Source organism: Amblyomma maculatum, chromosome 6 (assembly GCF_055883805.1).
Source record: "Amblyomma maculatum isolate TAMU_Amacu chromosome 6, ASM5588380v1, whole genome shotgun sequence".
Lineage (NCBI taxonomy): Eukaryota > Metazoa > Arthropoda > Arachnida > Ixodida > Ixodidae > Amblyomma > Amblyomma maculatum.
The window spans coordinates 172,807,623-172,831,123 of NC_139349.1; the positions used below are offsets into that span (position 1 = coordinate 172,807,623).

Below are 23,501 nucleotides of genomic sequence, written 5' to 3' on the forward strand. Positions count from 1 at the left end.
GGCCCTGACAGAAAGAACACATTCATATAATGCCTCCTTCCTGGTAAGCATGTGAAGCTCTCATTGTTGTTGTTTTTTTCTTTTTAATTATGTTTATGAAGAGCAGTACTCTCCCCCATGTTTTCTTTGTGCCACCCCACCGAGAGTACCATAATGGCAGACCCTGACTCTCTGCAAGAGCAAAGAGTAGAGTTGCCTGGCACTTCCTATGATTTTGTTACTCTTCAAAAATGCTTTTGTCGCAATGCCCAGTCTACTACTCCCTTGGCTTTGGTATCTGTGACAGCACCTTTTGCATGACATTGTGGCCCATAAGGCTTGACAGCAGTAGTCAATAAGCCAAGCACAGATTCCTCGTGAACTTTTACTAAAGCTTTCTTAGCACACTTGTTGCATGCAGGTTACCTGCATGGTTGGTCAAAGGACCCCATGCCTTGGGGTGTGCAGTTAAGCTGCACAATAGGGAACTTGTGAAGCTGCCGAAGTTTCTCGGGGAAGCAGACAAGACCCATCCTCACCTTACATACATCTTGAGCTTTGGGCTATTTGTGCCTCATAAAAGAGTCAAAAGATTGTAACCTATTATATACATTCTGCTTCATAAAGTGCTTTTAAATGGCACCTTCGTTTCTTAACAAAGATACGACTTTTCAATAACCAAGAAAAAGCAAAACAATTATGTCGAATTCAGATTTACTGCAAAAGCATGGGGTAAATAAAGGTGTGAGGTATGTCTGATGCCGTGACCTTTGTCTTCAACTATTTGAGGATGCCTCTTGCAGTTGGCAGGCGACATGAACAGGTGACTCCTGTGACGTCACAAGACCGCATGTCACGGTTGAATCGGCAAGTGCTGCTAACTTTAGCTTCGCCATTGAGATGGGAGGGTGAGATCAGAATCGCCTTCTAGGACTCTTGGGTCCCAGGCTAGACATGCTACCCTAGGTCACGCAAGCACATTCATACGGCTTGGTTAAAGTTGGGCTTTATATCTATGTCACTCCTGGCAGCTTGAGCAGCACACATTACGGCCTACCTCACAGCATGCCTCTGGCAGGTGGCATGCCTTACCACTTTTCGGCTGTTTCTGCGACGTCATCTGTCTTAAATTTACCTGCCTTTGTGTTTGCTTGCATTAAATGTGCGTGTGACATCAGCAGCGACATATGTTCTCATGTGGTTTAACCATGTAAACTGTCCTGATCTTCAATCTGCTTTAAAATAGCAGGCCTGGTCCTTTGTGGCAGTTGTCAAATGCCGAGAAACTTGCGCTAAGCGATACAAGGAACAGCAGGCAAGAAGATACAAAGTCATCTACATACACCTTATATCACATATATCAAAATAAACTACGCCAAACTAATGTTCTTGCTTGCTTTATTAAATTTCCCACATTAAACATTTTTTTCAGGTCTATATGACAGCAAAAGAGCAGAATTTCTTCGTTACAGTACAGATCTAAGTATGACCATTTTTGCATTAACTACACTTACATTGAATACTTGGGCTCACAAAAAGACTGAGGTAGACCCTAAGTTCCATGCCGCGGCGACCCCTTTTTTGATAGGTAAACCAAGGTGCCCTTGGGTTGTGCAATGTCAGTGCACGCTATAAAACCCAGGTGGTTGAAATTTCTCGACTATTCTACTATGCTTTGAGACGTTAAACCCATTAACTAAAGAAGTAAACCCCAAGTGATCTTTCTTTACCCACACAGGAGTAGCACATTATACGGCTGAAAAGAAAGTTAACTGAATCACAGAAAATGTGAGCGCATACAGCTGTAGGTATAATAATCTACTGGTAGTAAATTTACTGCCAGCTGGTTCTTAAAAGGACATGCATGTGTATGCATACTGCTATGACAGGAAGCACACTTCTAAGCAGTAATAATTTTTTTTTAGTGCCTAAAGCTTTGAATAAACATGTGCATGTCTTTTGAGTGTCCTGCGTACGCTGACGAGCGTGCATACTACGAACATAGCATAGAAAAGCTCTCCTCAGGGCCTTTAACAATGGGCATTGTTTTAGGTCTCTTAGCCTGCCCTAGGCAACAGAGACTCGCAACGAACTTTTTATTTACGTATTTGAAAGACATTGGACTTTTAGACAAACTAAGTTCACCTTGAATGTCGCACTGTGGCATTTTTCATGCTGTGAACTATATAAGCGCATTTATCGGACTATGCATTTCATCATTTCATTTTATACCATTACTCCACGATGCACCTTAGAACACACTTAATGGCTGCATTTTATCTCCCTCTTAATTTCTTTTAATCTCCTCAGGATTCTTTTTCCATCTTTACCTCCCGAATTCCCCTTCCTACACAGAGTAGCATGTCAGAGAAATTTAAACGGCTAAAATCTCTGTTCTTCATTAAAGGGTCTCTCTCTCTCTCTCTCTGTGCATGTCTTTTGACCTTGTGGCCAGCAGGCACCACCACAACACTTTGAACTCGCACAGAGAACATACTTTTGTCAGCATAAAGGAATTTTTCAAGCTCACAATACTTTTAGAATAAAAACAACCAAAGTAATATATATGTCTCTTTGTGTGCATTCTTGTGACAACGTACCAGGCACATGGACTCTTGCGAAATTGCTGCACCTACTGTCCAGTAACGAAACATTTAAACACCCAGCACAGCAATCCTGTTTTGATCTGTATTTTTGCATGTTTTCGAAATAGCGCAAGTGCACTGGTCCACAGTCAAGAGATGTGTAAGAATGCCCTTCCCAGTTGAATTGAGGCCTTTTGTAGTTAGAGTCGGCACCTGTGACTCAAGTCCCAACATCAACTACAGTTGATGTCATGACACATAAGCCAAGGTGGGGCTCATTTCTAGAAGAGTCAGTATTTTTGTCCACTTGGGCATGCCTGCTACGAGCAATGATGAATATGTTTTGAAAATGCCCAAATATTGCAGACAAGAAAAGCATACTCTGCAAAGTCAGCATTAACCGTGCCCATGACATGGACGAGCAGGGTCATGTGTTTCTAGTGAAAGTAGCAAAGGACAATTAAGCTCGGCTCAGTGACTACTTTTATTTCTTGAAGTACTGGGGAAGGTGGAGAGGTCCTGGGTGAAAACAGAACATATATGAGGCAACACAAGCAGAAGTTCTTTTAAACTGATGAAGAGAGTATACTTAAGTTCTTTTGGACAGCAATAGAAAATGAATTGACTGGTTCTGTTCAGAATTTGTGGCAGTAGCACAGCACAAAAGGGTAAACAAGGATCAATATATTTCTAGCGTCATCCTGACATTTCAACAACTCATTTGGCATCCTGGACAGTATGACGAAATATTTACAGCTATATGAATTAACAGTTAACTAAAATGTAAGCATGTAAAACAAGGCAGAACATGAAGTCCCGGCGGCCCATGACATGAACTAAAATACAGTGATGATCATCTGCCCTGGTGCTTCTCTGCAGTGCACAGGTACAGAGGGGCGAAGCATACACAACAAACGGTGTGCTAGCATACAGGCAGGCTGTGCCTAAAACAGCTGAAAGCAACAACGATGCACTTACATATGAGGTCCAGTTCTCGGGAAAGCAACATAAAAAAAAAAATACTGCAACAGCGAGTAGCTACCGCACCAAATTAACATGTACTACGTACTACTTTAAGTACAGCACTGCACACTTGGAGAAGACGTGACCGAAGGGGCTGTAAGCAACTCGCACTGCACACAAACCTCGCAGGTACACACACTGTCCCGCTTGTATCCCAACGACGTGAAGAAACCGGGAGCACAAATGATTGAAGTATCTACGCGCAAATTTTACGATAAATGACTGATGCAATAAATACACTGTGAATTCTTTTTATATAACTTTCAGTAATGCTAAGAGAGCCTTACCAAAATAGTCAATGCGGGAAGTGTTCTCAATGTGGTAATATGGTCCCTGGAGGCTAGCACACTAACTACAGTGGTTAGAACACTACTACAACTATGGTGTCTACTACAACGACACATCTCTTCGCCGCCATTTGTAATACGTCCCGCAGTGAAAGTAGCTTGCAGCAGTGCCGCACTGTACCAATTGTTGACAAAAAAAGAAAGCAACCGCAAATGAAAATATTGCACTTAAAAATTAAATTTCAGACTCTATAAAGGTCCGCATAGATGGTGTGTTTTAGTTTTCGCCTGTAAATTCTGTTATACCATCCATGGCTGCAGCTGAGATGGCAGACGACGCGGCCTGGGAGACACGAGAACACCATACACGAGATAGTATACAACTTCGAGTGTCTCAGAGAATTGCAGTGAACAGGACATCCCACCTAACGACGCCTAAGCGTAGCTATATATTATCCGTAGAGCTTCCGTGTAAGCAATTCTAGGTTATATGAAATGCGAATCACACTAGGGTCGCGGTAGTGCGCGCGGCCTGTTATCATATGTGCCACATATTACAAGTGAGACATATATGTACCACAGAAAGAACAGGGTGCTCGCATTTGGGCGTAACAGCTGGTTGAATATATTACGAAACGAGCTGTGGTGATCATGCAAAATAGTAATAAAAAACTAAAATCTTTATTTAATGCATGCGGGTTGAACTAGTCACGAGGCACATATTATATCTGCCGGATTTTTCAGCGCTGGAAAATATTTACTTACTGCCCCATCTCAATGATTTTCCAGGTACGCTGTTTTTGAAAGAGAGAAAAAAAAAAAAGGAACACTGTAGAATGATGGAATGCAAGGACGTTTTCAGTATACAAACAGGGGGCTTCTCTGCATGCCAACTTATGTTGCTGTAAAGCCCACCCATTATGATATTTTTTTACAAAAAAGTACCCGATATCCTCTTCACTGGCTGTGATGCTGCATCGTGGGCGGAAGCCGGCAAAGCAGTGATAGGAATTGGTTAATGTGATAAAAAAGATCCATGTTGAAAATTTATAACTTTTGCTACAAATATATTCTACAATTTAGCTCAAAGGACGGGATTGCTGCACATATGTTGGTCATGTTAATGTAAAAGACTTTCTCCGCAGAGTGAACCGCATGCAAAGGTGATGACAAGACCTGTTTCCGCTCATAGATACATGTTTCATCTATGCCAATAAACAATGAACAAGAAGCAAATCAGCAATTGCCAAATAATTCTTCAGCTGGAAGCAACATTAGAATAATAAAACTATTGTGTAAGTATTATTGTTTGTGTTACATAAGTAATTATCTGATCTTTTCAATGTTACAATTATTATGTTGTTATAAATTATCAAAGAATATCATTATGTTGTATTATAAACATTATTTAACATTACAAAGCAAAATCCCTTTGATATAGTCTTCTCTACATTGTTATGCACGTTTTCAATAATGACTATAAAACAATATAATAAAAATATACTTGAAGCAGTGGGTTGCAGAATTTTCCCCCTGTCTCTTACCGCGAATACATTTAAACTAACAGTACTTTGCAACTAAATCTCTTAAATTCTGCCTGCAACAAAGCGCATGCACAGATATAGTATTTTGTTAGAAAGGTTTTCTTACTACCCATTCATCACTACCCCATGGGGCACCCTTTTTTTTCTATTTACATAAACAATAAAACAGAGGGCTCCGGCTACTCATTTTCACCCACTCATATGAATCACCTGGTCTGACATTAAGCAATTACGTTAACATATCTACATAATATCGCACAAACACAATCAGAAAACTAGCATATAAAACCAAGTACTATACAGCACCTCTTAATTATGGCCTGGTTATTATATGCTTGGCTCCATGCATGGTATCGACGCGAGTGCACCGAGTTGTATATGTTGTTTAGTGTTGTGCAGGATCATATATATATGTCACTATATGACTTGTTGGAGTCACTCTAGCTAAAAAGTGTTTAGCTGTTTGACTGGAGATGCAAATTTTCCATCTGGAAACAAAGATACATTCCAGATGGATAGGTAGTTCAATAATCGAGCCTGAAAACTATGTCATTCTGGCAGGAATATGGTTTCCAGCTGGAAAGAAGTGATTTCCCGTTCAAAAGCCCAGCTGTAATTCAAATTATTTTAATTCAATTCATCTAATTTATGCTGAACATTTCATTTATGAACTCTCGGACAAAAAGCTGCAGAGACAGTTTAGGACGAGGTAAGGGAGGCTGCAGTGACAGAATTATCAAAAGTTCAAACAAGAAGTTTCTAACGAAGAAATTCAGCCTTTTCTGAGTGCATGCATATAAATGAAAGATGAACCAAAGTACCACCAATATGCAACATTACTATTCCTAAAATAACATAGCAAAATGCACACGAAATTTCCATTTATAGGTTCAGTGAACAAGGTACCATGCATTGCACAGTAAAATAGAAAGCACAGGTCCCTCTAGAAATATTGAGCACAAAACTTTGTCACTCACATGGTTGATATTGAAAAAATACAGTTTATTTAGTAAAACCAGCACTGTACAAGTTAAAAGACTAAAGGAGGTAATTAGTTTGGCAATGTCAAATCATCCCTTTTTCACAGGTACAAAATATTAAAACAATGTTGCCCCTGATTGGGTTAATAAATTGCTGACATTTTTCGTCATCAAAGTGCAAATGATAAAAAGATGGTAATAATAAATTATAAAGAAATAATATAGATAGACAATTTGATGCTGAATGATTAGCTCTGTTGAAGCTTGACAGTACATTGTTTATGAAACAAACGGCTTTTTTTTTTTCTAGAGGCAGAAGTGCACTGATGTCTTTTTTTTTTAGTAGTTGCCTTCCATACCAGCGTGCAATAGTTAAGGTGGGAACAGAATATGACATGGTAAACTTGATACTGAGTCTGAAAGAGGGCATACCTACAACACAGGACAGTCTTTTGGATACCTGCTCAATATGACTATCCCATGTCAGCTGACTTGAGAATATGCACCTAGGATTTTATGGTGTATCACAACGTTTATTTCATGACTTCTTAATTTTAAATTGAGGCTTGGGGAAACATGTTTGTTTTTAGGTGCAAATAAAATTTCTTTGATTTTAGTTTCATCAATTTTTAGGCTGTTTATTTGGTAGTTCAAGTAGTTTTTACAGTGCACACTGTTAGCCATTTCAAACATATCAAGTTTATTAGTTGAGCTAAAAGACAAACTTAAGTTGATGCATGAGATCATTTATGTATAAATTAGATTTAAGAACAGCCCAAGAATGCTGCCTTGTGGAACATATATGTGCAAATCTATCTAACTGGCTTAAGGAACAAATTTCCAGTTCATCCCAGTTGGATAACAATGGATCCCCAACTGTAATTCTACTGCGATTAACTGGAAATTTGTTTTTTAAACCTGTTAGACCAGTTAAGGTTTTCACCTGGCATAGCAAATTAGAATAATATATCCATTGATGTGAATGTACCGAGTTCAGCCGGTCAGATATGATTGCAAAAGAGCATGGGCACTATAACAATCTAATTTATTAAGAGTTACATGGCATAATAAATAAAACAAAAATGCCAAAAGTGAATATGTCCGCCTTAATGTTGTAACCATAGAAGGGCGGATCGACCTGCCCTTTCGAAAGCCATGCCAAGATTTTGATAAAATATTGTGCTTGACTATGTCGAGGTGGCTTAGAATAACATTTTCAAGGCCCTTGGAAAATATTCTTTCGTCTTTTATATATGACCAAAACTTTTCCTCATTTTATGTCATTTAGAAAACTTCCAGATGAAATAAGCAACTAGAGGTTGAAAATTCTGTCTGGTAAATTCTGTAAACATGTCAAGTCAAGTCACTTTTATTTTTCAACATTTACAATGTTGATGGTCTCCAGGCAAAAAGCTGTAGGGACAGCTTGACGGGGCCTGGAAACCGGCGGCAGGCAACAGTGACAGCAGTCAGTGGCAGCAGTACAAAAAAATGAGTACAAGAGATCAGTCGCTACTTGGAAAAAAAAAAAAAAAAAAAAACTGATATTTTATCACAGACATACAAATGAGACGAATGAAGTGAAAATATAAGTTATATCAGGGTGTTATATAAAGACTAGCGTTTACATACACAAAATATTACAACAAACCGATAATTACAACATGACGGACACAAAAACTCAATCTACTATGTATATTACACGCGGTACCATTTTACACTGGAAACAAGCAAAAACACAGGTCAGCCTATAAACATTGATGTAGTGCTAACAAATGTCAACGTCGAAGCTAGTGTACCACAAGAAAGTATGATACACTTACGATTCATCTGTGTGGTGGCAAAGAGGGAGTTAAAGTGGCCCCAGTAAAAAAAACATTGGAACCCCGTGGAATGTCAATCGGTACTGACGCACTCAATTTTTTTCCAATTGGAATTTTCCTTTCAAGTGGGCAGCCCGATTGGGCTCAATGGGTTCCAGTTAGAATTCATAGGAACCCACTGGAAAGTCTATTTGGAACACTTGATTCCATTTGAAAATCTCATTCCAGTTGGTTCCAATTTGATTCAATTGGATCCTGCAACTACTTGTGCAAAGTAGTCTATAGAGTGCCATCTGTGCATAACTATAGTATTAATCAGTTCATATATGTTCCAAATGATTACTCTGTTAGATGAATCTTTACCAACTGGTTAGCCCACTTTATCAAACCCATTGCATACAGTGAGACAATTACCATCTGAGTTCAATTGGTCTGGAAGACAGAAAACTGGACGAGTTGGTTTGGATATATGACTATCAGTAGCTTAACCTGTAAAACACAATTCTTCCTCTTACTATCGCTGCGCCTACAAAATTAAATGAAATAACTACACTCGAATGGCAAGACTGGCTCCAGCATGAGAGTAGAAAGAAGTATGTTTGCTGGGTGTATGGAATCTTGTGTTATATAATGCATCTGTGAAACTGTACAGTATTGCATTTCTTATGCGAGACGTATGCTTGCCTGTACTCCTTGATATCCATCAAGAATGTTTCCATGCAAATTGTAAGTCAGTCTACCTTTTGTCCCATTCGGTATGTTCCGTTGAACCCAAATGAGTGTGACCCATTGTATATACGTACCATTGGCACATCCCATTGGACCCACTGAGTGCAATTGGTCTCACCTATTGGCTGCAATGGGTTAAGTGTCAAAAAAACACCATTGGTTCCAGTTGGAAAATTAAATGGCTACAGTTGAAAATATCCAATTGGTCTTTTTTGACTGAGCTCGTATAATGCAGGCCCTGAAAGCATTGATTCAGGTTGAATAAGTACTAGTACTAGAACCCCTTTATAGTAAAGTCAGTCGGACCAGCAAATTTATTTACTATATCTGCTTATCAGAGCTGCTGATCCTAGTGGTAAAGAGTTTAAAAAACTTTGCTTTTGCGATTCTATAGGTATATTTTAATTCATGGGAAGTACGTCGGCACGGCCAGACACACTTCAAATTTTTGTCAAAAATGTATTTACTATAAAAGTGAAAAAATTACAGTCGTCTGCGGAAGACGAACTGGGACTTGAGTTTTCCTTAAATGTAACCGTGAGCTGTTTGCTGTAGCAAGTTCTATGCTCAATTCAGTTCAATTGGCTAGCCATAATTGGTCTGTACATCAGATGTCAGTTTATTTTCAAGGTGAAGTTAGCAAGCAGGAGATATATATGGCTTGTTTCTCTTCATTGGTACTTGAAGCAACCACAGTACCAACAGTCTTATATTTTAATTAATATTTTCCAAGTGCTGTACTGGAAGCTTCACTTTCAGAAGACTGCAAATATAAATAAAGTAATTGCAGTACTCAAAAGCAGTAGATATTACTGCTTCATGTCTCCTTATCCATAAAATGAATGAATGAATGAATGAATGAATGAATGAATGAATGAATGAATGAATGAATGAATGAATGAATGAATGAACATTATATATTTTACACTTGACCACAACAGCTTGCAGTTGGTAATGTTCACGCCATAAACATTTGCACCTGTCTCTCCTCCCCCTCTCCCCCTTTTCACCCATGACGGCAAGTGTATAGCACCACTGTGCCTATAGCTGACACAACAGTGAGTGCTGGTGAGCACTTTCAACTAGTTTTGAATTTCAACCACCTTGCACCATCTGTCCCTTCGACGGACCCTCGACGCCTCACGTACCTTAAATTCTGCATGGAGAATATATGGTTGTGACTCAGCGACCGCAGACGAAAAAGCTACCACTCTGTAGCTTGAAAGTGAGTGACCCAGTGCAAAAGCAACATAAACAACAAAATGGCATACAAGGGAGCTTGCAAACAAAGCTAACGAATTACACGGCAATATGTATATATATATATATATATAATGGAATAATAATGTTGGTGTATATCAACCATACTCACGACAAAATGCAACTTTAGTGCCCTCAGAGATGAGGAAAAGAAATCATTTACCCTGGAAGTATATTTATTTACCAATTAAATGAGGCAATGAGAACTACTTTAGCGCCTGCAGTGTCTTGCATAATTTATTCTTAAGGGTGGCAGATATTTCTCTTTTGGTTTTAATTTAGAGAGGGACACAAGAAAAGCAGCTGCTGTGGGAGAAGAGAACCTCAGATAATATACTAGCTGGTATTTAGAGAGGACATTAATGCAAGTAACCTTATATTTAAGAAAACAAATCTGCTGTTATGAGCTGTATAACTGTCCCCGACAATTAATCTAATTACTTTCTTTTGAAGCATTAGTAACTTATTAAAGTTAGTGCTTGATGTGGTGGCCCAGACCAAATGGCAATAGTTAAGATAAGATTCGAATATTGTGTTGTAGATTATCAACTTTAGATTTGGAGAAAATTTTGAGACATCTGCAAAGGATGCCAACAGACTGTGGCTCCTCTTTGCAATGTATGTAATCTGTTCTGTTCCTTCCGTATGTGCATCAAAAATGATGCCCAACGATTTAAAGCTGTAGATAATTTCTATTCTGTTATTAATTTTTAAGGTAAATAAAATGGGCATTGATGAAGTTACTTTAAAGTTTAAAAGTCAAAAGAGATGTCTTACTATTGACAATTTTAACAAGTCCATTTGATCTTAACCGTGACTGAAGAACAATGTTTCCTCTTTTTAATAGGTTACTTATATATGGACGAATCAGTAAGAAAAAGCTTTTATCATCAGCATACAAAACATATATAACGTCGAAAGCAAGTTTATATAACTATATCATTAAGCATTAAAAAGAAACAGACCCAGAAGGCTACCCTGGGAAGCTCCACATTGTATAGCTCTTAAACTAGGCAGAATACCATCAATACAGACAGCCTGTTTACATTGACTCAGATACGATCGAAACAGAATAAGAAGGGAGCCGCGGATGCTGTACCTTTCAAATTTATTAAGCAATATTTTATGATTGAGGAGATCAAGTGCTTTACTAAAGTCTAAAAACATACTTAGTGTTGTATTCTTACATTCAGTACCCTGAAAAATAATTTCTTTTTGCAGCAGCAGAGCAGATTCAGTGGACCGTCGTTTGCAAAAGCCGAGCTGACTGTCATTAATAATAAGTGTTTTTTGAAGAGTTCTCAGTTTTTTTAACTATAACTCGAGGCACTGCAGATGAAGTTATGTGATATTAGGAAGATAGTGAGAGACCGGAAAGCGTGGCGTGACATGGTCCATAGGGTCACGAAGAGTCGGACACGACTGAACGACTAAACTGAACTGAGAGCTTTTGAAGAATCGGATAGAATGGATATTGGTCCATAGTTAGATATTTCTTTCTTATCTCCTCCCTTAAAATTATTGAAACCTTGGCAGACAGAAATGAACAGCTCAGAAATGATGAAGACACAATTCGTGATTCCTTTTCTTAAAGGAATGACCAGACAAATGAGTGCTCATTTTGTCGTTTGTTGCTATATGTGCCCCTATCCATTTTTGTGTGCTGTCCTTCATGCAACACAAACATGTTCAATCTACAACATTAATGAGCTTCATTTCTTGTCATATGGAGCACAAAATTTGTTCTCAAATTGCTTCATATCTTCACATTAACACATTCTGGCGGTTGAGCTGACTGCTGTGTGAGCCACTATAGCATCAGGGTCTTTGCTATATCAGTTGTTGGTGATGACATATGGTCCTGAAGATTCTGTCTAGTAGCTGAGTGGGCACTTAATGAACATGTCTTGTTGCTTAATGAAAAAAAAAAAACACTCTGAAATCGCTTCCATCCCTCCCTTATCATGTCTTCATGCACTTTTTTTCAGTTACAAAATTTTTTACATCTAGTGGAAGTACCTCTGAAGAATGAGGATGTGGCTACGAATACAACCAAGTTTGATTTCAAGTGAAAATCAAAGCCTTGCATGAACATGGCGTCACATTTTGCTATTTCTGTCTTTTAAAAGGCAATAAATGATAAATGCGAGTGGCAGTCAAGTGCTGCAATACTACACACGCTGCACCTTCACTTCATTGACACCGCTGCCTCATGCTTTCTGCTGCAGTGCTGGGAATGTTCGCCCGTTTCTTCCCCTTAACTATTTCTTGGTACACTTTTACTCTCCTTTATTCTCTGAACGGACTGCGCCGCTTCCTTTCCATGTTTGTAGACAGCTTTTTCCTTTTTTATCCTACGCGCTGCGTGCTTTCTCTCACGGCGCCAAGGCCTTTGTAAAGTAGGCTTCTTCTGAATACTGCTAAGTCTGGTGGTAAAGCCACTTGAAAGGACACTCGGTGTTATTTTGTCGTGAAATATATATATATCTTTTCCTCGTGATTTTAGGTAGTACGCGGGCGGCGATGTCATATCTTGGGAGTCGTCGCCGCGGCCAGGCCCACTTTACTATAACCGATTTTTACCAAAATTATCTTTACATAAAGGGGGGAAAAAGTACAGCTGTCTATGGAAGATGAACTGGGACTTCAGTTTCACTTTACTATATCCGAGTTTATTACAACGGGGTTCTACTGTAGTTATATGCTGCATCAAGTGGTGAACAAAGCTCAGTGTTTCTAAATGCATCCATGAGTTACCAATTAATACTATCGATATTATCATATACATTCTGTCAGAATCAGTAAAACTGTATGCTGCAGAACATGCATGGTACAGCTAGTGAAGCGAAACTGCAGTTCCATTTTGCCGCCTATAGATAACTTCAGTTTTTTTTTTTCATTTGATGTGCGTATGTCTATATACTATCCACATGGTAAGTATAAGTATTTAAATAGCGCTCCAACCTGATGGCTCAGTGATTGGGTGCTCGACTGCTCTATTGAAGAATATGGGATCGATTCACGGCTGTGGAGACTGCTTGGAGGTGCCCATGTGCTATGCGATGTCAGTGCACAAGTGGTAAAAATTTATGAAGCCCTCCACTACAGCATGTCGCATAGCTTGAGCCGCTCTAGGATGTTAAAGCTCATCCCAGACGAAAAAAAACACTCATTTTCTGCTGGATTATGGAACCGTGTACCGAAATTATCCAACTGGAAAACTGTGATTTCCAGCTGGGAAAAAGCAATTCCAGCTGGAATGACATCTATTTCCTGCTAGATTATGGAACCAGAAATCATGCATGCCCAGCTGGAATTTTGAGATTTCCAGCTGGAAAATTTACACCTCCAGTCAAGCCTCTATCTGGAATATCATTTTTTTTTCCAGCTGGAAAATATGGCCGTCCAGCTAGAAATTCAGCTGGAAATGTGCTTTTCCAGCTGAAATGGCTACGTTTGAACAAAGTCTACTAGGTGTCTATTTTCATGGGGGATAACCGACCTAAACCTCAGTTTCTCTTAGGCATGAAAATGTTCAACACAGCATGCCTCTCCAGGGCATGTAAGTTTCAAGTTACATATCATTAGCATAATCGCATTCACTATACAGCTAGGACAAAGGCATCTATAGTTTTTCTCCAACTAACCCTCTCCAGTGTAAACTGCTTTATCCCTACAAGCTATCTACTTCACCAGCCCACCTGGCTATCTGGGTCCCCTTGTTGCATATATCTTTTCCTGGAATTCATTCCTTTACAACTAACTGTTGGATATCTTGCCTTTGAGCTCCTGTTGGTTCACTTCCACTAGGCTCTCTTCCTACCTTTGCTGCTGTCTTAGATTCAATTTCAAGCCTTTTTGAAGTTTCTATCTCATCAATGGTCACAAGCAAGCTATCATATACTTGCTCTTGGAGGCATATCGATTACCAGCTACTAGCCCTGATTTCAGTGGGAATATACTTGCCAGATGCACTACACTAGCATTACAATAAAGGTGCAATTCACAATAGCCCACATTATTATTTTAGATACATGAAAAGATTATCACTTAAAGTCAGGGGGGTGTCATTGTGTCTGAGAACCCTCATCAGTTTTTACGAGAGGTCTGAGACCCCCCGCACTTGAATATATCCGGTGTCCAGCACTGCACGAATATGAAGCAGGTGCATTTGTTTGGCAAAGGCCTTTATTGCCTCATCGTTGTCGTCAGCCAAAGTATCACACTTTTGCGGCAGCTCTGATCGGTCGAGACAGGATGACGTCATGGAGGTCTCCACCAATCGCAGAGCACCACCACAGTATGCGCGAATGCGTGGCTTATATGGCCATATGGCAATCAATGACTGTTTACTAATCAATTAATGGCTAACTGCAAATAAATGACTTATTTATTTCATTACTAATTACACATTAATGACTAATTCATTCATAATTACTAATTAATGCCACACACCTGGTAAAATCAACCACACAACAGTAAATGTAGAACAACTGCAAAGATACAAGGAGCGCGATCTTGTCACTGCGCTGCCAAGCACAATGCACTGAATAAATGCACTTGCAGAATGTGAAAGAGTATTCACTCGCTTTACTTGTAGCAGCACTCATCGCTACATGCGCAACAGTCGCGTAGCAGAATGCAGCACTCAGGCTTTCGCCTTTCATCACTTTAGTCACCAAAGTGTCCTCGAATTTTATTCTTTTCAGTGGCAATCAGAGAATGCTTATGATTGTTAGAAAATTTTGCAGCAAGTTTTTGTAAGAATTATTACTTAATTTTAGTAAGAATTAGAATTTTCTAAAACCTGTGATGAAGAAAACAAAAGTTAGTCCCTTTACACAGAGGCTGGAACTAATTAAGGTATTTTCACATGCCATCTCTTTGGTTTTGCCGGTTCGCACTGTGTTTTGGTACTAGCTGAGCAAATTGTCAATATGCTCACGCAATATTATTCAGATGATGCACTTGTCACCAGACAAACCAAGCTGGTAGCTCTTACAATATTTTTTGGTAATTTTCATTGCGTTCACTTGAAGTGTAAAAATTATAGCATATATATTTTTTACTTAGTTGATTTTACATTTAACGTGCAATTAAGATTGTACTTTCTATATAAAGTGCTTTAAAGAAATATTGCATATGTTACAAGTGCTGACACTTTGTTGTTTCACTATAAGCTGCTTTACATCACAGATCATCGATCATGCTGGCAGAGTGCAGGGATCACTTTTTCAGGTGCATGTCATAAAATGATCACAAAAACCTCCTTAATATATATATATATATATATATATATATATATATATATATATATATATATATAGGATGCGAGAACATTTAACGTACTTGGCCGCTTAAAAAATAATAGAGCGAAGGGTACGCTTCATTTAAAGAAACATTTTATTAGACTCGACGTTTCGATCGGAGACCGATCTTTCTCAAGAGTCTCTCGAGAAAGATCGGTCTCCGATCGAAACGTCGAGTCTAATAAAATGTTTCTTTAAATGAAGCGTACCCTTCGCTCTATTATATATATATATATATATATATATAATTTCTCCCATTTAAATAGAAACATGTGCAAAGGCCACCAGCCCTTTCTCTCACCCTCTTAGTTCCTCCTCAACAATTGCGCTCAAATTTCTAGAGTCTCTCACTCTCTGATAGAGCCAGACTTTAAGCACTGAAAGTAATTCATTCATTTCAAAATTACTTTTACTAAAGTGACTCACTGCTGTTTCTATACTTCATACTATGTACTCCCGGTACGATGCCAAGAAAAGAGTAATGACATGCAGCAAGCCTGTCCCACAGTGATGGATAAGCAAAAAAGACAGAATTGAGTAGAACTACATGTTCAAGGCCTCAGACCTGCCCTGTGTCTCCGGATCACAACCATTCTCTAAGCAGAAGGTATACATGTAAGGCGTTGAGGGTCCATTGAAGTGACAGATGGTGCAAAATGGTAGAAGGTCAAAACTAGTTAAAAGTGTGCAGTAGCACTCACTGTTGCATACTGGCTATAGGCACAGTGGTGCCTGGTTACACTTGCCATCACGGGCAAACAAGGGGTTTGGGGGAAAAGACAGGCGGAAATGTTCACGGCGTGTTTGACCACGATTGTTTTTGTTGCCATTGTCTTATATTTTTAATAGCCTGTTCTGTAGGAAAAGGGGAGGGAATAGTCTTACTGGATGGAATTAGGCAGGAAGGAATGTGCTCTAGTGTTTGGAGAGGTTTTGTTCACAAGCTTTACTTAGTTTATATACAGATGAAATCCAGACAGTAATTAATGAGAAGGAATTTGCTCTGCGGAAGTAATGGTAATGTCATTACTTTTTGGGAGCAGTATTTAGCAATTTCATTATATTTTTAAGGCTTAGCAAGTAATTGGTAATATAATTTAATTGCTTTTGAACAGTAACTTTGCCAAGTGAGCTGCCAATTTACCCCAGGATAAAAGACACCAAGTGTCTATTAGGAATGAAATAGATTAAGTCATGCCAGCTGGACTTGTGAATGTAATCAGGTAGCTCAAATGGTTTCTCTACTTCTGATTGGCACTTACTTCGGAACATTCAATAAAAAAATGTTACAACTTAAACTGCTGTGTAGTTTGCATAATTTCTATAACCACATAAGTTGTGATTAAACGAAGTAACTCTGACTCCTGAAGATCTGCCACTGAATGCAAGAGGAGGGTCCAATGTGCGAGGCATATGAACCCCAACAAAGAAAAGATCGTGTCAACTCTTCGGGTATATATAGTGTTCCTATGGTCTATGTGTCATATGAATGCATGCTTGCCTGTCGCCCGCTTGGAGCTGCCATTTCAGGTCAGTGCCAGCAAAATAAGCATCAAAACTGGAAGCCTTAGCTGAACTGCCTAATTGGAATGTTCAATTTATTCAAACTGGTGCTTCGAGTCTGTGCCAAAAGCATATTTAGAAATTTTGCAACTGCAAACCTCAATTGAAAATCATTTTTTTTCTTGACTGGGCCAGTGTCTTGATGAAAAACATACCATACTGCCCATATCGCAACTTTCACATAATAACAAGTCAAAAGACGATGCCACTGCACTGACTTGAACAAATCTCTGAAAGATGGAAACTATAGAAGTATGGGCGGGGAGGCTCCACGAAAACTGCTGAGTTAATTCAGATACAGGGCACACTCAGTACAACTGCACCTTCCAAAAACAGGAGTTTGCATTATGTACCGTTTTTTCTGACTTACACTGCTGAGCCATAATGCAAACCCAGTTCGCGGTCATACATATATAGTTTCATATAAGTACCAAAGGCAACCAAAGCAACCTCGAATATTCACCAGCTGTTGCTGCCTGCAGTTTCTTTCTGACAAGCGATGTTAACCGGCCGTACAGCCTGTATTTCCTGTTTCTATCAGATACATTAAACACTGAATTATTAATTGCGAACGCGTAGCCTAGCTGACCGCAAAAAGGAATTCGGAGGTAAATAAATGCAGTGCCATAACGTACAGCCTTAGAGCTATGGAACAGAACACTGCACCAACTGCGTATTTGAAGGCGGAATACTTTCGGCAGAACAACGAGATAAGCAGCCCACGGGGAGCCTAATTCCCTTGCGTCGAATGAAGCGCACAATGCACAGCCGAACCCGAAGCCCAGAGCGAAGCTAGAAATTGCACTACACGAGAAAAACTTCGTCTGCAACTGTACGTCACAATCAAGCGCGTCCAAACTCCGTGCTTGATTGTAGCAACCAAGCGCGGATTTCTCAAATCCTCCTTGCTAATTCAGAGATTAGCAAGGAGATTAGCAAGGAGATTAGCGAGGAGGATTTGATATATGAGTACGCGAAACGCTTCGACTGAAATAGGCATGGAAATAAGCCATGAGTACAAGTGCAAGACAAGTGCGCCTATGAGTGCGCGACCAACGCCATGACCCAACCCAACGCCGCCGATAGGCCGATACCTACATAAGTTAAAATTATTAAGAAAATGAACAATAACTTATTTTAAGCCACGATTTTAAGTTATAAATTAGTATCATAAATGTTTCACTTGCTGTTGCGCACATTTTTTCTTTTGCTTAGTTTATGATGACGTAGGGTGACGTATTTTGTGCGTGGCAGCAGCGTTTTGCTGGTGCCACGGTGCGTGTCACCAGTCTCCGCCTTATTCTTTATTCATTAAATCTCAATTTTGTCACTGATTATAGATGAAAATAAAAAATGTTTGGTTAATGAACTTTTAATAAAAGATCTGCAATATTCCATGGAAAATGAGCTAATGCACAAAAAATAATTTTAATAATTTATACCTTATGTATAAATATGAGCAATGAAAAAACTGCAATATAATTTTTCCTCGCTCACTTCAATTCACAACACTGAAGCCATTTTGCCTCAAAAAGAGGAATTACTATAGCAAGTGAAGAATCAGTGATTATATCGCTATTTTTTCCTCCCTCATGTGACCTAGGCTTGACTTTGACATCACAGCCATCACTCACCGCTGAAACTGAAACCGAAAAAAAAAATTCATAATACACTATTTAGCAGTTATAGGCAAAAACAATGTGGTGATTTAAACACAGGAATGTCATATGCATCAACAACAAGAAGAGAAATGCAACAAACATTTGAAGTCGATACTTTTTCAACCCTTTAAATGCCACTCTAGAGATATCTCCAAAGACCACAAACGCACCTCCCCTGCCACTCCCAAACATACTCCTATTGCGTTTATAACTCACTCCCTGCCAGTCCTGGTACTACCCATGTAGAAATAATGATGCAGACATGTCGCGCCATCTGTGGAGAAGTCACACAAACACATAAAACTTGCAGGGAAAATTTGAAACAACATATGGAGTGGACGTATCTCCATCCTCATCATCATCATCACGAACACCGCATTGCTTCCTCATCGACAGCAGTGCAGCCGTGGCTAGAACAGCGTGCCACGTGTATCCACAATTTGATGTGCGAAGAAAATGAAAAAAATTGCCCGTGATTTAGCTGTGGTGCGAAAGCAACACAGCTTGGCTACAGCTTGTTTCTGAACTATGGTTGTGCCATGGTTAGGCCTTGTGGTTAGCTACGGTTGGCTTTACTGTTTAGCTTGGGTGTGCTTTGTTGTCATCTTTGGAAGCAAAGACACAGTATGGCTTAGTCAGGCAGTTTATTAATCCCAATGAAGACACTTTTTCCTTTCCTTGCGTTGTTCCTCAGTTTCTTCGGCACATCATTTTCGCACCTTTTCATTCCAGTGGTCTCGCCACGCAAACCTAGCACCTTCACAATGGGAACTAGAGCAGCTAGCTTCAGAGTCCCACTGAGAGGTCGAAACACATTGAGAAGCAGCCCGCTTAGCTGCCTCTCTGTCACGCCTTTGCTGACATCGTGCGGCACGCTCTTTCTCCGTTTCTTCAGCACCTTGTTTCTTCCTTGCCTCAGTCTGTTTTCTTGCTCTCTCCTTAGCTTTATGCACGGCAAGATTTCAGCCGAGCCGAAGCGCGCCGGGTTATACCTCGAGGCATCACCTCCTCCCCCGGAGCGAGCGACCACAAGGTGCTGGAGCTGAAGACGCTGCATACGCTTTCAATGAAAAGGCGCGAAATCTCCTCGCCGGGAGCGGAGGAGAAAGGGACGAGCAGCTGCGGAGGATTGCTTCGCGAGTTTCATGGCAGGCGGCGCGCTGGACGCTCTGCGCATGCGCTTCGCTATCCGCGAGTCAATGTGCGCGTCAGGCTGCGTCCAAGTATAGGCTTGGTATAGGGGGACCGGGGGGACCGGTTTTGCGCCAGGCAACGCCAGGCGCAGCATCGCCAACCTGACGTACCCGGCGCTCGTCCGCGCGCTAAACATCGGAGTATAAGTTCGCACACACCTCTATCGCGTTGCTGGCAACAGCGAGGGGTGGAGCGCGCGCGCGCTGTTGCGTTGCTAAGCAACGCGCGCCATCTACTAGGTGCGGTGGCTCAAGGTCATCGTAGCTCCTCTTCACGGCGTAGCTGCGGCCACCCGAGGTCTCACTTTGGCTGTCAGAGTATTGCTGGTGTTGCTTTCGCAACAAAAATGCCGATAAATTCTGACTTAGATGAACGTGACAACGATGAAGCAGCTGAGCTTTTCTATAAAAAGCTTGTCAAATGAAGACAGCAAGGAAGTGATCCTGCCACTTATGATTATGGGCAACAAAAGGAAACTTGCCAAGTGTAAAAATTAAAATATTTAATAAACTTGTCCTGTAGAGCTCTGCAGTGCATTAAAAGCATAAAATTTCCACGTAATTAACATGTGAAAATTTCCCGGATAATGTGCAAAAAAAAAAAAAAAGAAACAGCAGGGAGTGTGCAGCAGTCCCAAAAAACTAGGCAGTGAAAGTGTTAAATCATTTTTGTTATTCTATGACAAAGTGAATGAAACTTCAGACTTTTGTTCAGATGACTCCGCTGGTTCCAAATGTGCAATTTCATTTTCCACACCTGAATTAGATAAAGAGGTAAGACATTTAGCCTATTTCTTACGGGGCATATTGGCAGGTTCACTTCGTCAAAAGCAAACACGAAGTGCATGGCTGTAGTGCCCGAGAGTTGTTCTAGATGGTGAAGCTATTTTCATTGCACTCAATGTGTTTCATATGCAAAAGAAAGTGATGCAAATATGAGTGCAAAATATTTTAATGAAATATTTTTATTACAAGCTGCAGTTGAAGCCTGGCAAGTAATATTACAGCAATACGTAAAAACCCCGCATATAATACGGACCCGCGTAAAATACAAGGTTAAATTTTGGGATAGCGAGAACAGGAAAAAAAGTTCACATCCACATTATAATGTAAGCAAAGAAATTTCAGCAGTATTTATTTGCACTACATTTTGCAAATACTTTGCGAAGTGCACACACTCCTTATATGCTTGGTCCAAGAAGCAAGGACACGTTAAAGGCATTGGAAACAGTCATAACAAATAGAGAAATTCTGAACAGCTGGCGACTGAGCAGGATGAATTTAATCTATAAAGGAAAAGGAGATAGGAAGGACATTAAATCATTTAGACCAATCATGGTAACATCAGTTACGTACAGGCCGGCAATGCAGGCAATGAAAATAAAATTGCAGGCATGGATAGAAAGTAATAATGTACTCGGCGAAATGTAGAATGGGTCTAGTAGTAGTGTGCGCCTGGATGATAGCATTTTCGTAATAAACCAATGCACAGAAACAGCTAGGGTGGAAAACAGACCCATCGAAGAAGGATGGTGTGATGTTAAGTTATGGGCCCAGGTCCGTCCAGAAGCTCTGGGCAGGTACCATATCAGATTCACGGACACATGCACGCATTTCTTGACCACACAAAATCACTTTCGCACGTCTATAGCCTAGCTACGTTCTACTGGCGCACACTAAAAAACCGTCCTACTTTCGCTTAGTCTGGTCGTGGACTCGACGCCGGTGCAGGCGAATCCGGTTGAGGAAAGACCGGTAGCCGGGGTGTGACGCGGGCCCTGTTCCTGCCCAGGCGTCCGAGCACCCGGTCGCGCGGCAGGCCACGCCCGACGTCCCAGTGCTCGCACCAGGAACTGCGGTGGGTCACGCCGGGTACTGCAACGGCACCAGTGCGATGGCACCAGTGCGGCTGCCAGGCACGATGAAGCAGTCGAGCTGCCTCCGGGAGTAGTTCGTGGGATCGCGACGTGCTGTGCGGCACCATACCCCGGACCAGGTGCCCAGCAGGTGCGGACAAGCCGGCCTTTTACGCCAGGCCCAGGATGATGAACTCGACCACCAGCCTCGCTCAGGAACATCCGTCCCATCCTCTTGCCCCGAACAAGCTCACACGCACTGGCACGCCCTGCACGCGGCCGCACTTCACTTCTTCTTGAGCAACCCGCACACTCGCCACAATCAACATCATCACAACCTCCCCCCGTTTGAAGACAGTTTCTTGCAACTGTTCTGGCGCCGGGGAGGGGGAAGACGTGGTGTGGGTACAATGGGTACAAGCGTCCCCCGGCCTGGCGCTCGGCTTTTCCAGGGGTGTGTGTTTGGGAGAAGCTCCGTAAACCCCGCTGCGGGCCCCTCCTCCGCAGTGGGCCCAAACCCAGTTTCGAAACTCGCAGCCTGCAAAGGTGGTTCTGTTTGTCTTGCAAAGGTACTTCCTTTGAGCCTCACCTGAAGTGCTCCCTTAGAGCCTCAGCTGCAGCAGTCCTAAAAAAGGGCCACATTATGGGCTGTTGCCGCGCGAGGCGGACTTATTGTTGTCGGATGGCGAAATGGATCACTGCCACATCGGCGCAACTATTTGGGCCGTGACCCCTTTTCCCAAGCATTTCACCCCAGAAGAGCCGAGCACCAGGCCGGGGGAAATCTTGTACCCATTGGAAACCGGTGGGTATCCGTCAGCACTGGGGATCGAACCCCGTACCTCCCGAATGCGAGGCGGATGCTCTACCACAAGGCCACCGCCTCGGTACAAAATAGGGGGAGGAGATCGGATGTGCCGATTTGTCCCTCCCCCCACTACCAAAAATTGTATGCCCCACTAACCCGTTTTGGGAAAGTGGCGAGAGTCAGCGCGAGGCCTCATCTCGGGGCGCGCCCTCGTTGATCAGCGACGACCCGACACCAGGTACGTATCACACAAACAACTACACAAACAATAATGATTCAGAAGCACACAAAACTCGTTCACACCCAAACACATGAATTCGTTTTTAAAAGACTCCTTTCTGTCACCAGAAACACTCTATTTTACACTTCACAAACAGCTCACCAAACTTTCACCGATGTACTTCATGAGGGTCGTGAACCGTGCTTGAGCACAGCTGCCTTCTGGTCGCGGTGACAACTTGGTGGTGACTTGGCCTTCCTCGAAGCTCTTGACGGAATCCTACGACGCAGAGTCGCAGGCAGCTGTTTAGTGGAATCACCGTCGGATGTCTCCAGGCCCACTCTGATACGCGCTAATTCCGCTGCGGCTGATACTCGAGGCGTAGCTGGAGGTTTGCTGCTGCAGTACTTTGCCTGCTTTTGCTTCTTGCATGATATCTGGTCATGACTTGGTGTCATTGGTGCCGTTCTTTGGCACTTAGTCAGGCCCTAACAAGTCTTCTGACATCCTTGGTGTCCGGACAGATTATACTCATACGCCATTCGCAAGATTTGATGCCTGAATACCTGGGGCACAACAACCTGTTTGACGATCCTTCCAGTCACCGTGGAGTAGTAATGGTAAAGGACTTTTTCTTCTTCACGGAAGCAGTACTATCACCCTTTCCGAATCTGAACTCCT

At 41.3% G+C, this 23,501-nt stretch overlaps 1 long non-coding RNA gene and 1 other non-coding gene across 2 annotated transcripts; both read right to left on the reverse strand.

Moving 5' to 3' along the window:
* Positions 1–3,030: 3,030 nt before the first annotated feature.
* Positions 3,031–4,298, reverse strand: LOC146187416 (uncharacterized). The gene is made up of 2 exons (XR_014708235.1): positions 3,875–4,298; positions 3,031–3,083 (listed from the first exon to the last, which is right to left on the reverse strand). It is a non-coding gene; the product is annotated as an uncharacterized LOC146187416 (long non-coding RNA).
* An 18,389-nt stretch (positions 4,299–22,687) lies between these two features.
* LOC146187417 (U1 spliceosomal RNA) lies at positions 22,688–22,846 on the reverse strand. The gene has a single exon (XR_014708367.1). It is a non-coding gene; the product is annotated as a U1 spliceosomal RNA (small nuclear RNA).
* Between the last annotated feature and the right edge of the window lie 655 nt (positions 22,847–23,501).